The sequence below is a fragment of the Sarcophilus harrisii genome, chromosome 2, assembly GCF_902635505.1.
Source record: "Sarcophilus harrisii chromosome 2, mSarHar1.11, whole genome shotgun sequence".
Lineage (NCBI taxonomy): Eukaryota > Metazoa > Chordata > Mammalia > Dasyuromorphia > Dasyuridae > Sarcophilus > Sarcophilus harrisii.
This window is the reverse complement of record NC_045427.1, coordinates 283,540,110-283,559,101: the sequence shown is the minus strand read 5'-3', so window position 1 is coordinate 283,559,101 and position 18,992 is coordinate 283,540,110. Positions and strand designations below refer to the sequence as shown.

At 37.0% G+C, this 18,992-nt stretch overlaps 1 protein-coding gene across 3 annotated transcripts in view; it reads left to right on the top strand.

Moving 5' to 3' along the window:
- Positions 1-261: 261 nt before the first annotated feature.
- Positions 262-18,992, top strand: part of ASB2 (ankyrin repeat and SOCS box containing 2) — an 84,723-nt gene continuing 65,992 nt past the window's right edge. For all 3 annotated transcript variants that reach the window (XM_031952332.1, XM_003756158.3, XM_031952331.1), the window contains exon 1: positions 262-639. The gene's annotated coding sequence lies outside the window, so the exon portion shown is untranslated. The remainder of the gene's footprint in view (positions 640-18,992) is intronic.

The window sequence follows — 18,992 nt, the reverse complement described above, 5'->3', positions numbered from 1 at the left end:
TTCTCTCCTCCTCTCCTCTCCTTTCTTCTCTTCTCCTTTTATCTCTTCTCTTTTTTCTTCTCTTCTCTCCTTTCTTCTCCTTTCCTCTCATCTGTCTGTCTGTCTGTCTATGTCTCTGTCTGTTTCTGTCTCTCAGTCTCTCTCCTTTTCTTTCAATCCTTCCACCTCCTCCCTTTCTCTCTCTCTCACTTTTTTGGATAGTTCCAGAAACATGTCCATATATGGCCTACATGTCAAGGATCACAAATGATGTTGTAACACGAGGGCAATACTGTGCCATTTAGCTACAGGATACTTTATGAAGAGAAATTCAACAAATTAATGTAACCGAGGGAGACTGAAAGATGGATAAAAGCTTCTGTAGGGTAATCTTCAGACAGGAAATCTGAGATTCATAACAACTTATATTTTGGCTTGTCATCACTGGTCATGCGGTGGTCCCGAAATAAACTCAGCTTGAAAGAGGAGTGTTTCAAAGCTGCACTGTAATACATCAAGACGCTCGGGGAAAGAAGAGAGATGAAAAATTAGGATTTTGGGTGGGGAGAGGAGGGGAAAGGAAAGGAATGAATATCTGAAGATATAATCAAGGAAGTCATTCTTTTGGGGGGCATTGTTCTCTTGTTTCAAACCTAACAGGTAATGTATGTTTTCAGCTTTCTTTTCTAGAACTTGCAAAAAAGACTGTTTTGCTAGTTGCCAAAGCCTGAGCTGCTCGTGGTGAAGGGGGTGGTGGTGGTGGAAATATTTACTCCAAACTTCTTGCAAATCAAACCTGGTTATCTTTTTTTTTCTTGTCTCTCTTTTCCCCTCTCTCCTTCCTCTATGTCTTTAATCCTAAAGCTTGGTGGATGATTTAAATCTAAACTGTAGCACAACAGAGAAAGTGGACAGAAGATGAAATGTTAGATGTAGTTAAATGAAAGCATTTGCTCAGACTCACTTCAGAGATCAGCTTCTAAATCTGAAGAGGCAGGAATTAAGTGTGATGCTGTTGCATATTTTTTATGCCTGCAGGTGTAGTTTTTAGTACACTGAGGATTTTAAGGGAAGGATTTCTATTCTTTGAGAATAAAAATTTGTTTATATAAATAATTGCCTATAGAGAAAGGCAGTCTGGCAATTATGTGGGCTTTGGAGTTAGATTTAAATTCAAGCCTTGACACAAACTGTCTGTATGAATCTGGGCAAATAACTTAACCCTGAGATTTCAGTGTGCTGCTTATATTCATCAGTGAAGGGAATTTTCACACTGGGAATCCCTTCTTTCTTTTTCTTTCTTTCGCTGTCTCTCTGTCTCTCTGTCTCTCTGTCTCTCTGTCTCTCTCTGTCTCTGTCTCTCTCTGTCTCTCTCTGTCTCTCTCTCTCTCTGTCTCTCTGTGTCTCTCTGCCTCTGTCTCTGTCTGTCTCTGCCTCTCTCTGTCTCTCTGTCTCTGTCTCTGTCTCTGTCTCTCTCTCTCTCTCTCTCTCTCTTTCACACACACACACACACACACACACACACACAACACAACTCAAACAATGCTTTCTGTGATTATAGTAAAGAGTGCTTGATGACTTAACCTAAACTTTTAGAACTGAAAACTTGGGTGGAAAATGTCACACATAGGCTTCTGAAACTACACTGTCTGATCTAGTCAAATCTATTCATTTTATAGTCTAGGAAATCGAGAACTGAAATACAGAATGATTTGCTTAAGAAGGCATGCACACAGCAAGTTAGTGGCAGAGCTAGGACTAGTTCTCAGGGATTCCGGATTTTCAGTCATTTGTGGATTTTTTTTTAATATTGTTAAAAAGTTATATGGATTTAAGTTAGCTATTACATTTATAAGCACCTCACTTTATGGGGAAAATGACTACAACTTTTTGGCTATCTAAGCTTTTGAATCAGTGACTTGCTGCAAAATCACAACTTCACAGTATTATTAGACATTGCAAATATACTTCCAGAACAGTTAGATGAGTCTGGACAGCTGGGGCAAGGGGTGTAACTATTTACTTGCAGGAAAAGGAAGAGGGGGAGGTCTCCACTAGAAATCTCATGCTCCTTGGGCACTGAGCTATGACTATTCTGGCCTGCATCATCTGTCACTGCACCAGAAGTATGAGCCATAGGCTTAATTATCTGCCCAATAGGTACCTAGAAATTATTTCTCTAGAAGGGCATTGCTATTAAAATTCATCAATTGGACTTAAATGTGAGGAATTTGTTGCAGCAAATTGTTTTTCTTTTTTCTCAATGGGGGATATGCATTTGGGGAGGGGTCAAAGGTAGAGCAAATAGATTTCTGTTAATTAAAAAAATACACTTTAATTTTTAAAAATGTGAAGAGTAGGTCACCAGAGGAAGAAAGAAGGACTTTTGTTTTCTGTGTGAAATGTGCTGAAAGTGACCACACTCCTACGCTTTGGGGTTGGGAGGGGATAATATAATAGTAAGAGATTGATAATTAAAGTCAAAGAATCTGGGCTTGTCACAACCTTGCTACTCATTCTCTGTCTCACTTTGGCCAAATCACTTCACTGGGTCCATTATTTATTTATTTATTTAATGAACTTGAACTAGATCAGGGATCTAGTTTTTTCCCAAGTCTTTAAAAAATTTAATAGTTTTTAATTTTCAAAATACATGTAAAGATAGTTTTCAACATTCACCCTTACAAAATCCTGTATTCCAAGTTTTTTTCTATCTCTTCCTCCCCATCCTCTCCCTTAGATAGAAAGCAACAAAATATGTTAAACATGTGCAATTCTTCTGTACATATTTCCACATTTATCATGCTGCATGAGAAAAAATCAGAAGGGATCTAGTTTTTAAAAATATTTAAATAACTTTATTTTAATATAATCAATTTCCTTTGTAATCCAGGGTATTTTGTTTTGTGCATTTAAAATATCCTGAAAAAACAGGGAGGAAGTAAAAGAGGAATACAGTGGGAAATATAAATGACATTAAAATAAAATATATCAATTTAAAATGATTAATAAAAAGAAAAAAGAAAAGAAAAATGCCATCTACTTCCAGAGAGAGAGAACTGATGATCTCTGAATGCAGATAGAAGCATTTTTTTCCATTTTCTTAAAAAAAAAACATATCCTGAGAAGGAACCCATAGTCTACACCAAACTGCCAAAGGGGTTCATGACACAGAAAAAGTTAAGAACTGGACTGAAGAATTTCTATGTCCTATCCAACTTTAAATCCTGTGGTCCTGTGAGCCAATGAAAATGCTTAACTTCTTAGTCTCTATGTAGGGATTCCAAATCTGGGTGCTTGAGTTTTTTATGGCTGGAGGTCAGGGGAGAATCGCAGCTGCCAGGTCCATCCCACACTTGTCTCCTTCTAGGCGTCTCTGTGACCTTAGTGCATACTCCATCTCCTGAACACAGAAAGTTAATTCCCTACATGTGTCTTTTGGGTACACACTGCCAGATTGCTGTGCTTGGGTTGGGGGTCAACAGCTGTTTGAGTGAATTCCTGGGGAGTATAGGAATCTATATGAACTGGGAAAAGCCAACTTTGTTTTTTAGCCCTGTGACCTCCTGAGCTCCTTGCAATAAGAGCAAATGCTTAACTTTATGGGAAGCCCAAGACCCAAAACTGGGTCAAATGGCCCACTGATACCTTGTACTTTTGATGGAGATTTCAGACCAATGCATGCTTATTGGCACTTATCCTGAAATGGCTATGTAGGATGTCAGCCAAGGAGGTGTTAACTAGGACATGAGTCCTTCCCCCAAGTCAGAGAGCACAAGACCTTAGAAACCAGTGAAAATGATGATTTAGAAGATTTAGAAGTATTCTGTGACAAATTAAGATGCTGTTATTGACAATAATAACAGCAAAAACAAGTTTACATTTTTATAAACTTAATCCTACCATGGGAGGCAGCATGTTGTAGGGCTAATGAGTGTACTAGGGTTTGGAGTCAGGAAGATGTGAATTTGAATTTTACCCCAGACACATAGTAGTTGTTATCCTTAGGCTGTCATTAAAACTTCTCGACTTCAGGTACTATCATCTGTAAAATGTAGATAATAGCATTTATTGTGAGGATCAAATAAGGGAATATATGTAATGTGCTATTTAAATGCTAACTTGTTATTAAGGTACTTTGATGAACATTTTCTAGTTGGATTCTCATAACAATTCTATGAGGTGGCAGAGTGAGTAGGAGTAAAGTGGGACTTTGGTGGGATTGATCAACTTGGCCAAGATATCTAAACTACTTTTTCTATTTCTCAGAATGTTTATATGGTATATAATTATATAAATTTGGGATTTGTCCACATGAGATTTTCATTTTTTTGGCACCAAATTTTCTATAAAATGAATGAAACTGGGGGCAGGTAGATGGCACAGAGCATAGAGCACCAGCCCTGAAGTCAGGAGGACCTGAGTTCAAATTTGACCTCAGACACTTAAATACTTCCTGGCTGTGTGACCCTGGGCAAATCACTCAGCCCCAATTGCCTCAGTAAAACAAAACAAATGAATGAAACTGTCTTTTTCCATACTTTTTTTCTTTTCTTGATACCTATTTTCCTCTTTTATCTTTCTTCTTTCCTTATACCTTTCTTTTCACCTCTCTCTTTCCCTCACCTCCTTTTATTCTTCCTCTTAAACTACTAGAGTTTATTTGGTTTTGGTTGGGGTGGAGGTAGCAGGACTCTTCTCTCTCCTTTCCTTATCAACCACTTTCCTTCAAATATCCTTTCTTAATGACTTACTCTTTTTTTTTATTCCTTCACACAGTTGACCTACCTACTCAACTTCCATTTCTATACAGACATCAGTCAACCACATTCAGATTTTGGGTCATTGCCCAGTTTTTCCTTAGATCCTCCTCCATTTTAACAATAGACATTTAATTCATACTTATCCTGTATAAGGTACTGCTCCAGGTGTTAGGCTGTTCGGTCTATTTAGGTGAATATAACTGCAGCCAAAGAACTCAATGCAAGGCAATTTGAAGGGGGAGAGAGATGACTGGTAGGGAAGATCTGCAAAGGTTTGCCAAAGGACATAGTACTAGAATTAAGCTTTGAAGGAAGCTAGACATTCTAAGCTCTAGAGGTGAGGAGGGAGCAGACCTTTACGGGAATGGGGGAACTGTCTGTGCTAACTCAAGGAGATAGGAGACGGGGCCATTTTGGCCCGGGCATGTAAAACTAAACAATGTGAAGTATGTCTGGAGAATTAGGTTGCAGATAACATGTGAAGGGCTTCAAAGGTCATGTGGAAGAGTCTGTATCTTAGTTCAGGCATCTAGGAACAACTGAAGATTTTTGAGTGGTGGAGTAATATGGTAAGACCTGTGCATTAGGAAGATTATTTTGGTAGTTCTGCAGAGCCCAGAAATATGGTATACAATTAAGAGGCTATTGCAATAGTCCAGGAGAAAGAAGATTGAACCCTAGCTAGTTTTGTGATTATGAAAGCAGTAAGGAAGGGATGGATTTAAGAGAGGTACAGTGGTTAGCTACATGGCATAGGGAGCTACAGATCCTAAGACACAATTCTAGTCTTGGGACACAGCTAACACAAAGGCAGACTACTGAAGACAGTGTGTCATGTATGAAGAATGGTAAGAGGGACAGTTTGATTGGACCATAGAATTTGTGAAAAGGAGTTATGTGTAATGAGGCTGGAAAGGTAAATTGGAACCAGGTGGTGAAGAGCTTTACATGCCAGGAAAGCAGTTTATATTTGATCCTGGAAGAAAAAGGATGAAATTTATTGAGTAGGGGAGTGATATGATCAGATACTCACTTTAAGAAGATTGCTTTGGCAGCTGGGTAGAGGATAGTTTGGAGAGGGGAGAGACTGGAGGCAGGGAGACCAGTTAGGAGGCTACTGCAATAGCAAGAGATGATGAGAGCTTGAATCAGGATAGTGATTGTGTCAGTGAAGAAAAGGGGTAACTGCAAAAGATGTTGTAGAGGTAGAAATGGCAAGATATTTCAAGTGATTAATATGTGGGTTGAGGATAATGTTGAGATTAAGAAACTAAAAGATTTAGAAGGATGGTAATACCCTTGACAATATTAGGGAAAGTCAGAAGAGAAAATAATTTTTGGGCAAAGATATTGAGTTTTGTTTAAGGCATGTTGAATTTGAGAAGTCTATCAACTATCTGGGGCAGCTAGGTGGCTCAATGGATAGAGTGGCTTGCCTGAAGAGGGGACTACCTGAATTCAAATCGGCACTTCACTCTGTTTGCTTCAATTTCCTCATTTGTAAAAATGAACTGGAGAAGGAAATGGCAATCTAGCCCAGTATCTTTGCCAAGAAAACTCCAAATGCAGTCATGAAGTGTAGAGACAAGACTGAAAGTAACCAAACAACATGGAATATCTTGTTTGAAATATCCAACAGATAATTGATGATCCACATCTGGAGCACAGAAAAGAAATTAGAGATATTTACCTACCTACCTACCTACATGTATACAATTATAAATAAATGTATACAGACTTATTTACATATATAAATGTTAAGGCAGTTAGATGGCACATGGATAAAGTGCTGGACCTGGAGTCAGGAAGCTGAGTTCAAATTTGACTTCACATATTTATTAGCTGTGTGGAGCATGTCACTTAACCTTTGCTGCCTCAGTTTCCTAATCTGTAAAATGATGATAATAGCACTTATATTGCAGGATTATTGTGAAGATTAAATGAACTAATACTTGTAAAAGTGCTTTGCAAATCTTAAAACGCAATGTAAATGATAGCTATTATATATACACATATAGATTTAGGAGTCATCAGCATAGAAATGATAATTAAAACCATGGGAGGAGGGGTTATTGAGGTCACCAAGAGAGTATTTAGAGAGAGGAGAAAGAAGATGAAGGGTAGAACTTTTGATATATCTACAGATAGAAAGCATGACATGGATAATAATGCACCAATGGAGTCCAAGGAGGAATCATTGGAAAAATAGAACCAAGAAAGATCTGTGTCATGAAAATCCCCAAATAAGAAATCATCTAGGAAGATTCCAGTGTCAAATGCTGTAGAGAGATGAGGAAGAAAAAAGATCAAGAAAAGGTCTTTTTAGATTTGTTCTTTTGAGATCATTGGTAACTTTGAAGAGAGTGGTTTCAGACAAAAGTTGGAACCCAGACTGTGAAAGATTGAGAAATGAGTGGAAGAAGTGAAAGCAACAAAATGTAGTCAGCTTTTTCTAGAAGTTTGGATAAAATAGGGAAGAAAGATCCAAGACCTTGAGGGGATAGTAGGATTTAGAGAGGATGAGGAAAGTCTTAGGGTATTTGTAGTCACCAGGGAAAGGCCCCTAGAAAGGGAGAGCCAAGGATCAGTTAGCAAAATTATAAAGAGAAAGGATGACTGAAGATTAGAGAAGTATGTGATGAATGTTTATGAGCATATGTGTATTTTTATAATTGAATAGAACTAGAGGAAGTCACAAAATTGTACTGACTAGGTCCATTTGATAACATCCATGTTATGCAATCTCAACTGGGCCCCAAGCAAAAGGGTTATTTTACTTCTCCATAACTAGGTCTCTATCTCATTTCCTTGAACTGAAGTGCCTGTATAGAGAGATATGTGTCAGAGTGAATTTTTATAGCCTGAATAGTTTATATTGGCTGCCTGAGTTAATCATATTTATTAGAAAAACCTTTAATTTTCTACCTCATTCAATAGCCAACCCACTAATCTCCATCCACTCATCCATCCATCCATCCATTCATCCACCTGTCCATCCATCCATCCTGGCAGTATAGTAAGATGAGTAATAATAACAATAACAATAATAATAATAGATAACCTTTATGGAGTGCTTACTATATCCTGGGCACTGTGCTAAGCATTTTTTTTTAAATATGGTCTCATTTTATCCTCACAAAATCTTGAGAGGTAGGTTCTACTATTAGTTCCATTTTACAGATGAGAAAATCCAAAGCAAAGTAACTTGCTAAGCATAGTGGAAAAAACAATAGATTTAAGGCCAGGAGACTGGGTTTGAGTCCACGTTACAAGACTTAGTAGTTTTATGATTATGGACAAATTGCTTCTCCTTTTTGACCTTCGGGTACCCAGTTTGCAAAGTGGTGTTAATAATCCTTATACTATTTACCTCCCAAGGTGACTGTGAGCAAAGTGCTTTGTAAATCTTAAAGTGATTAAAGAAATGTGCTATTATTTTTGACTCATTCATTCCACAAACATTTTATTAGACGTTATGGGTCCATAAAAGTTTTATTCTGATGCCTGCTTATTTATGGCAGACACATACCCCTGGCTTCTCACATGTTGTGCCAGCAGAGCTCAGGCTCTGACAGGTCCTCCCTAGAAGAAAGCTTTGAGGACAGTATTGAGGACATACTGTTTTTGCTGTCCAAAGACCAGCTTAACTAAAGAAGGAGAGGCTCAACATCAGATGGTTGGCCAGTAGAAGGATTTCACGCTGTTCTAGGAGTTATGAAACAATATAAAATATACAATATAAATAAACAATATAAATCCCTGCCCTCAAAGAGTAGGAGGAAGTATGTGAGACATAGATGTAGATAAATAAAATAAAAACAGAAATATGATAAGTTCTTAAGAGGAGCATAAAGCATTGTGAATTCTGGCAAAGTGGAAGGGGTCCAATACTACATTAAAGATTGAGGAGTCTGAGGTTAGTATTTAAGCTCATGGTTGGAAAGGCCAAGAAAAGCTTTTTGGAAATCTTTATGCAGGGGAAGAGGATTCAATACCCAGATGGGCTGAGCCCAAAAGGGACTGTGAAACCCGATATCTGAAGCAATGAGAGGCTATGGGATTGGATAGACTATCAAAACTACCATGCTGAGAACCACAGACTGGAGATTTCATCCAGAGAAAAGGAATGATCTCTCCATCCAATAAGGGCAAGTGACATGGATAGCAGTCTCCTTTGCAAGCCAAATAGAAGGCTAATGATGTGTATGACTTAAGAAGGGCCAAAAGCCCACCTTCCCCATGTCAAAATGTCCAGATGCTGTCCACTTCCCTATCTTGTTATCTCCATGACTGTAAACTCTCCAAGTCTTTTGGAGGAAGACATTAGAGCCTGCTAAAATGCAAATATGATTTAGGAAGGGTACCTTCGTAAGGCCTGTTGGGAGACAGTGTGGGTGGAGAGGAAAGATCCCAGGATTCATAACAAGGACACATGGACTCATACTTGTCTTTCACAAGTAAGTCACTAATCTCTCTGAACCTCAATTTTCTCATCTGTAAAATAGAAAGAATATATAATGAGTTAGTATATATAGAAAATTTATAGATCTTATGATTGTTGGAATGTGAGCTGTTATAATAAATCATTAAGAATAAAATGTCATAGCTGGAAGTCATAATAGTTGAGGTTGAATTAATTGTTTAAAATATTTAGTAAGTCACCAACTATACCCCAAGGGAATGGATGTAAGACAACACATTTTTGTGGAGAGGAAAGAATTATGAAAAAAAAGGGAGAAGAAAGATCTAACTTCCAAGAGACTCGTTGCCAAAGAACCTGGAGCAGCTTTCAGTGCTGGATAATTAGGAGAGGATATCTCCAATTGAGTGAGCCAATTGGCAATGACTACATTGACCTTCGAACCATACAGTATCATGGCTAGAAGGGAACTTAAATTCCGTCTAGTCCAACCCTTTTATTTGGCTAAGAAGGAAACTGAAGTCTGAGTGATGATGTGACTTCTCCAAGATCACTCAGCTAACAACAAGTAACAGCAGTGTTGGGAATAGTCTTCCTTCTAGAGAACTAGCCATGCAATATTTTGGCAAATTCTGTGCAAAGTATGATGGAGCATACAAGTATGATACTGGTTCTTCAAAGAATGAGGCAATTTAGGGGAAAGAGCACAATGTTGGGAGTGAGAACACCATTAGTGGGTTAGTCATTCCTTAAGTGATTCATCCTAGCTCTGACACCACCAAAGTTACCACACACCTAAGTGAGTAACTTTGGTCCTATCTGGGTCTTTGTTTCTTCATCTTTGAAATGAAGGATTAGAAGAGCATTAGGAGTTCTTAACCTTTTCCTGTGCCGTGGACACATTTGGGGGATGGTAAAGCTTATGGATCCTTTCTTGGAATCTTGGTTTTCAGTGCATAAAATAAAAGCCATAGAATTACAATGGAAACTAAGAGTAAAAGCAAAGATGTATTTTTAAAAATTTTCAGTATTATCACAGATATCTTGAAATATATCTATGGATGATTTAGGGATCTCTGAATCCTAAGTTAAGAACCCCCCAGTAGTCCTTTTTAGTTTTAATGTCCTGCATTCTAACATTCTGTTTCAAGATTTCTTTCCATGTTATGTCTTTTCACATTGTGTATTCTAATATTCTATGATGCTGATGTAGTATAGTCAGTAATAATAGTAGAGTAGGATTTTGGAACAGAGCTGGATAGGAAGATTTTTATTGAGTAGGTGAGACTTGAACTGAACCTTGAAGGATAGATAGAATTTGGATGGAGGTGGGAGGAGAGGACTAGAGGGAGGACAAGGGGTCCTGGGGAATAGAATGTTATCATTCTCCCCAATCTACTTAGGGATTGTTGACTATTTGGGGATGATTTGAACAATATCCAACCACTTGGATTAGGAAAAATAATACTCCATTTCTACCCCACGGCAACCTGTGAGTATATTATTGACATTTAAAAGGACTAAGTCAGGAGGTTGCCAGGATTTCATTCCAGTGCCCCATGTGATTCCCATGTGTCATCATCCTGAGGGAGTCTAAGGGTGCTGAGAATTACAGTGTTATTTTTGCCAGCAGCTGTAATGGCCAGCCGCCGCCAAAATAAAGACAGGGCCAGGTCTGGCAGGGGGAGATCAAAGTCCCTTAGGCTTTGTCATTTAATGATCAAAATCTGAACTGCTTCCAAGAAATGAGCCCTGTCAGGACTTTCATGACAAATGACCTTGGTCAAGTTGATTAATTTCTCTGCATCTCAGTTTCCCTATCTGTAAAATGGATATAAACTTGCCATGTCTACTCCATCTAGTAATGGTAATATATATGAAGCTAATTTTCTACACATAAAGTTTGGGGCTATTAGTTCTTGAAAGACATCTTTTGCCCCATGTCCACTTGAAAAGTCACACCAGGTCCTCCCAATTAACCTACATGTTAATTCTCACCCTGATGGCCTCCTTTTGGGGATTTTCATTGTTCCATCATTGAGGAGAGGAAAAAAAATGATAGAGTACAAATAAAGGATACTGTTGTAGGATTACTTGAGTTCTGTCCTCAGCTTTTATCCTCCAAACATGGACAGACGTACACTCAAACACACATATATGCAATTATTTGATCAATCAGTCATTTATAATGTGCTTATCATATCCCATGTACAAAATGCTGGGGATACCAAAAAAAAAATAATCTTTGCCTTCAGAAGCATACATTCTAAAGGAGGAGACAATATGTAAATAAACATTTACATACAAGATAAATAAAGTGGAAAGTAAGATGACAGTCATAGGGAAGGCTTTAGTTGCTGGAGGAACTGGGAAAGGCACTCTCCAGTAGGTAGTGGAATATTGAAAGAAGAAATAGATACTAAAAGAAGGTGATGAAGAGAAAGAATATTCCAGTAAAGGGAGACAGCCTGTTCAAAGTCTTTACACACCTGTAATCTAATACAGAGATCCACATGTACATAGAAACATACAAATCCATACTATCACACATACCCCAACCCACATACTTTGTTGTTTTTCAGTCGTTTCAGTTATATTTCGACTATTTGCGACCCCATTAGAGGTCACAAAGAAACTGAAGCAGATCTGCCATTTTCTTTTCTATCTCTTTTTATGGGTCATATAGTTAGTAAAAATTTGAGACCAGGTTTCTGACTCCAGGCAGGCGCACATGCACACAGCTGCACACACACACACACACGCTTCTGCCCAACTGTAGAAACTTGACACCCCCTGTAAGATAGCCAGCCTGACCCAAGGCATGGTTTTTGAAGTATATAATAGTTCATGGGGTCTCCCCAGGGGTGAAATGTCCCTGGTAGTGAAGGCATTTTGCAGCCTTCCAGAGCAAGCTCTGTAGGTAGGGTAGGATGGGAGTGTTTGCCCTCCCTTTCTACTTCCAATTTGCATTGTCCCACTTCTACTCTACTGCTCCCTGATTGAATTTCCTTGTTACCATCCCAAATCTTGCAGTTCTTCCCCAGAATCAACCTTTAAAATGCATGCCATGTATACTTTTAGACCCTTTTACCTATTAATGGTCAAGCCCTCTAGAACCAGAAGTAACTCAAGGGCAAAAATGTAAGTTGTTTTTGTTGTTGTTGTTTTTAATTTAGGGGAAAAGACCCTGACAATTAGTTCTGGGTGCTATCATTTCCTTAGCTAATCCTCCTAACAGACAAGACTCCCAAAGGTGTCTGGAAGTCTCTTGTTTCTCTGAAGAGACATGTGATTATAGATTATAAATTGGAAGAGAATGTGGAGGTTCACTACCCCGAAGTTCTCATTGTATAGATGAAGAAACTGAGATAAAGGGAGCTTATGTGATTTGACCAATGCCATGAAAAGAAAAGAATCTAGATGAGAACTCATCAACTAAAGTTCAGTAGTTTTCCTGCTATACCATATTACCTCTTGAACTGATTCTTGCTCATGCCCACTCATTCTAGCCCTCTCCTGGCACTGAACACTTCGCTCTCTCTTTTTTTGAGCCTCCTCCACTCCCCTATTCATCCCACATATGCATAAGAGTAAATTAAATTGTTGACCAGAAATTAAGTCGCTGTATTAGGAAGAAAAGGGAAGCTAAGAAGTGTAATGGACAGAGAACCAGCTCAAATCTAATTTCAGATACTTACTAGCTATGTGATCCAAGGCTAGTCACTTCATCCAATTTGCCTCAGTTTTCTCATCTGTAGAATGAGCTGGAGAAAGAAATGCAAGCCACTCTAGTAAGCCTGTCAAGAAAAGCTCAAATAGGGTCACAAAAAGTTAAACACAAATCAAAGTGACTCAACATCAACAATAGTTCCATTCCTACTACTAGATATAAAGAGATCATTTTCTGGTTGAGTGATCATCAGGGATATTGTAATAGAGATTTTTTTGGGACATGGGTTGGACTAACTGACTATTGTGGTCCTCCCTGCCAGTTTTCTAAATTACATGATTCAGGTATATTCCACAGATATTTTAGACAGTTTTAAGTTTAAAATAAAAAATAGCTTTTATTTTCAAAATACAAAGATAGTTTTCAACATTCATCCTTGCAAAATCCTGTGTTCTAAATTTTTTCTCTCTCCCTTCCCTCAGTCCCCTTCCTAGACAGCAAGTAATCCAATATATGTTAAATATGTACAATTCTGAGGCAGCTTGGTGGCGCAGTGGACAGAACACCAGCTCTGAAGTCAGGAGGACCTGAGTTCAAATCTGATCTCAGACACTTAACACTTCCTAGCTGTGTGGCCCTGGGCAAGTCACTTAACCCCAATTACCTCAGCAAAAAAAAAAAAAAAAAAGTACAATTCTTCTATACATATTTCCACAATTATGCTGCACAAGAAAAATCAGGTCATAAAGGAAAAATAAGAAATAAAACAAAAAGCAATCAAACAACAACAAAAAGATGAAAATACTATGTTGTGATTCACATTCAGTCCCCACAGTCCTCTCTCTGGATGCAGATGGCTCTCTCCATCACAGGTCTGTTGGAATTGTCCTGAATCACCTCACTGTTGAAAAGAGACATGTCCACCAGAATAGATCATCCCATAATCTTGTTGTTGCTGTGTACAATGTTGTCTTGGTTCTACTCACTTCACTTAGCATTGGTTCATGCAGGTCTCTTCAGTCTTTCTGAAATCATCCTGCTAATCATTTCTTATGGAACAATAATATTCCATAACATTCATATACTATAACTTATTCAGCCATTTTCCACTGATGATATCCACTCCAATTTTAACTTTTTATGATTATAATATGACTTACATTCTTGATTTGTTTCCTATGTTTTGTCTTGTCTCCCCATGAAGGCTCTTTGAATTGGAAAGAAGTTAAAGACATTATTATTTTAAAAACTTCATTTTAAAGATGAGGAAACTAAGGCTTGACTTATAATGTTAACCTAGGATTAAAAGGCTGGTCAACTGATTCTCACTTTAGGGTTTTTTCTAATATACTGCACTTTATTTAATGTCAGGGACTAATATGTTTGTACCTATTGTAATGCCTATTCATAGGTTATTGTTCAATCGTGTCCAATTCTTTGTGATTCCATTTGGGGTTTTCTTTGCAAAGACACTGGACTAGTTCATTTTACTGCAGCTCATTTTACAGATAAGAAAACTGAGATAGACAAGGTTAAGTGACTTGCTCAGCATCACATGGCTAGTAAGAGTCTGAGGCTGAATTTTGAACTCAAGCCTTCCTGACTCCAGGCAAGCCACTCTATCCACTATGTACCTACCAGCCTCCTTTGAATTCTTTCATTCATTTAGAGTTCTTACCATGTTCAGGGGATTGTGAAAGATGCTTAGTGATATCTAAGAATAAGTGAGCCATTATTTTTACCTTTGAGATGTTTATAATCTCCTAGGCAAGATTTGAGCTGGAGAAGGAAACCACTCCAGTATTTTTTGCCAAGAACTTCCCTTCCCCAAAAATGGAGTTACAAAGGATTATACATGACTGAACAACAGAAAAGGAAGCCAATATCCCCAGTGTGGCATTTAAAGTTTTCCACAATCAGGAACTAACATGTTTCTAGTCTTATTTCATCTTTCTCCTTCTCATACTTCATTCTAATCAAACTGGCCTGCTACCTAAAACTTTTCTTCTTCTATCTCTGTTTGACAATTTGTCCCATATTTTAAAAATATATAATATTCTCTGCCTCATATAATCCCTAGCTGCCTACAGAAGTCAGCGCAAGTGCCATTTCCTAGAGGCTGACTTTCCTGGTGCCCTTGTTATTAGCACCCCATCCTCTTTTTATTACTTTGTATTTTGATACTTAGGGATGTATGTCCCTAGTAGTTTTGAGAACAGGAATTATTTTGTTTCACCATTGGCGTCCCTTCAGTGTCTGACATAATTAATGTCTTTCACACAGAAGACACTTCATAAACATTTATTAAGTTGAACTGAATCAAAATAGGCTTCTTGGAAGAGATAGTATTCAAGGTGAAGTTGTAAAGCTGGTCAGAAGTTCCATAGGTGGAGATGGAGATTCACTGTGGTGAACAAAAGAGCATACAGTTAGGCAGCTAAGTGGTACAGTGGATAGTATCCTTCTTTTTTTTTTTTTTTTTTTTTTTTTTATTTTAATAGCCTTTAATTTACAGGATATATACATGGGTAACTTTACAGCATTAACAATTGCCAAACCTCTTGTTCCAATTTTTCACCTCTTACCCCCCCCCTCCCCTAAATGGCAGGATGACCAGTAGATGTTAAATATATTAAAATATAACTTAGATACACAATAAGTATACATGACCAAAACATTATTTTGCTGTACAAAAAGAATCAGACTCTGAATTATTGTACAATTAGCTTGTGAAGGAAATCAAAGATGCAGGTGTGCATAAATATAGGGACTGGGAATTCAATGTAATGGTTTTTAGTCATCTCCCAGAGTTCTTTTTCTGGGTATAGCTAGTTCAGTTCATTACTGCTCCATTAGAAATGATTTGGTTGATCTCGTTGCTGAGGATGGCCTGATCCATCAGGACTGGTCATCATCTAGTATTGTTGTTGAAGTATATAATGATCTCCTGGTCCTGCTCATTTCATAGCATCAGTTCGTGTAAGTCTCTCCAGGCCTTTCTGAAATCATCCTGTTGGTCATTTCTTACAGAACAGTAATATTCCATAATTTTCATATACCACAATTTATTCAGCCATTCTCCAACTGATGGACATCCATTCAGTTTCCAGTTTCTAGCCACTACAAAAGGGCTGCCACAAACATTCGTGCACATACAGGTCCCTTTCCTTCTTTATAATCTCTTTGGGATATAATCCCAGTAGTAACACTGCTGGATCAAAGGGTATGCACAGTTTGATAACTTTTTGAGCATAGTTCCAAACTACTCTCCAAAATGGTTGGATTCGTTCACAACTCCACCAACAATGAATCAATGTCCCAGTTTTCCCACATCCCTCCAACAATCATCATTATTTTTCCTGTCATCTTAGCCAATCTGACAGGTTGTGTAGGTATCTTAGATTTGTCTTAATTTGCATTTCTCTGATTAATAATGACTTGGAGCATCTTTTCATATGACTAGAAATAGTTTCAATTTCTTCATCTGAGAATTGTCTGTTCATATCCTTTGACCATTTTTCAGTTGGAGAATGGCTTGATTTTTTATAAATTAGAGTTAATTCTCTATATATTTTGGAAATGAGGCCTTTATCAGAACCTTTGACTGTAAAAATATTTTCCCAGTTTATTGCTTCCCTTCTAATCTTGTCTGCATTAGTTTTGTTTGTACAAAAACTTTTCAGTTTGTATAATCGAAATTTTCTATTTTGTGATCAGTAATGATCTCTAGTTCTGCTTTGGTCATAAAACCTTCCCTTCCACAGGTCTGAGAGGTAAACTATCCTATGTTCCTCTAATTTATTAATAATTTCATTCTTTATGCCTAGGTCATGAACCCATTTTGACCTTATCTTGGTGTACGGCGTTAAGTATGGATCAATGCCTAGTTTCTGCCATATTAGTTTCCAATTTTCCCAGCAATTTTTATCAAACAGTAAGTTCTTATCCCAAAAGCTGGGATCTTTGGGTTTGTCAAAGACTAGGTTGCTATATTTGTTGACTGTTTTATCCCTTGAACCTAATCTATTCCACTGATCAACTAATCTATTCCTTAGCCAATACCAAATAGTTTTGGTAACTGCTGCTCTATAGTATAGTTTTAGATCTGGTACAGCTAAGCCACCATCATTTGATTTTTTTTATTAATTCCTTGAAATTCTGGACCTTTTGTTTTTCCATATGAACTTTGTTGTTATTTTTCTAGGTCATTAAAATAGTTTTTGGGAGTCTGATTGGTATAGCGCTAAATAAATAGATTAGTTTAGGTAATATTGTCATCTTTATTATATTTGCTCGCCCTATCCAAGAGCATTTAATATTTTTCAATTGGTTAGATCAGACTTAATTTGTGTGAAAAGTGGTCTGTAATTTTGCTCATAAAGTTTCTGATTTTCCCTTGGCAGATAGATTCCTAAATATTTTATATTATCAGTAGTTACTTTAAATGGAATTTCTCTTTGTAACTCTGACTGTTGGATTTTGTTAGTGATATATAAGAATGCTGATGACTTATGTGGGTTTATTTTATAACCAGCAACTTTGCTAAAGTTGTGGATTATTTCTAATAACTTTTAGCAGAATCTCTGGGGTTCTCTAAGTATACCATCATGTCATCGGCAAAGAGTGATAATTTGGCTTCCTCATTGCCTATTCTTATTCCTTTAATCTCTTTCTCAGCTCTTATTGCTATAGCTAGCGTTTCTAATACAATATTAAATAGTAACGGTGATAGTGGGCAACCTTGTTTCACCCAGATCTTATTGGGAATGGTTGCAGTTTGTCTCCATTACATATGATGCTTACTGATGGTTTTAAATAGATGCTGCTGATTATTTTAAGGAAAAGTCCATTTATTCCTATACTCTCAAGTGTTTTTAATAGGAATGGATGTTGGATTTTATCAAATGCTTTTTCTGCATCTATTGAGATGATCATATGGTTTTTGTTAATTTGGTTATTGACATGGCCAATTATATTGATAGTTTTCCTAATATTGAACCAGCCCTGCATTCCTGGTATAAATCCTACTTGATCATAGTGTATTATCTTGGAGATGATTTTCTGTAGTCTTTTTGCTAATATCTTATTTAAGATTTTAGCATCAATATTCATTAGGGAGATTGGTCTATAATTTTCTTTCTCTGTTTTCAGCCTACCTGGTTTAGGTATCAGTACCATGTCTGTGTCATAGAAGGAATTTGGTAGGACTCCTTCATTCCCTATTTTATCAAATAATTTATATAGCATTGGGGCCAATTGTTCTTTAAATGTTTGGTAAAATTCACATGTAAATCCATCTGGTCCTGGGATTTTTCTTAGGGAGTTGTTTAATTGCCTGTTCTATTTCTTTTTCTGAAATGGGACTATTCAAGCAATTTACTTCTTCCTCTGTTAGTCTGGGAAGTCTGTATTTTTGGAGGTACTCATCCATTTCACTTAGGTTATCAAATTTATTGGCATAAAGTTGAGCAAAATAACTCCTTATTATTTCTCTAATTTCCTCTTCATTGGTGGAAAGTTCTCCCTTTTCATTTTTAAGACTACTAATTTCATTTTCCTCCCTCCTTTTTCTAATCAGATTTACTAAAGGCTTATCTATTTTATTGGCTTTTTCATAGAACCAACTCTTAGTTTTATTAATTAGTTCAATAGTTTTTTTACTTTCAATATTTTTAATTTCTCCTTTTAATTTTAGAATTTCAATTTAGTATTTGATTGGGGTTTTTAATTTGGTCTTTTTTTAGTTTTTTTAGTTGCAAGCCCAATTCATTAATCTTTTCTTTCTCTGTTTTATTCAAGTAAGCCTCTAAGGATATAAAATTCCCTCTTATTACCGCTTTGGCTGCATCCGGATAGTATCCTTCTTAAAATCAGGAAGCAATGAGTTAAAATACAGTTATAGATACTTTTTTCTCCTTGGGCAAATCACTTAACCTTTGTCTCATTTTCCCCATCTCTAAAATGAAATAATAATAGCAGCTACTTGCTAGGGTATTATTACATATTATCGTAATAATTGTAATTATATATCATATAAAATTATATATTATTGTGAGCCTAAAATGAGGTATTATTTAATGAAGCATTTTGCAAACCTTAAAATATTATATAAATAAATGCCAGCTATTGTTATTAGACCTGGAAGGTACCTTAGAAGTCA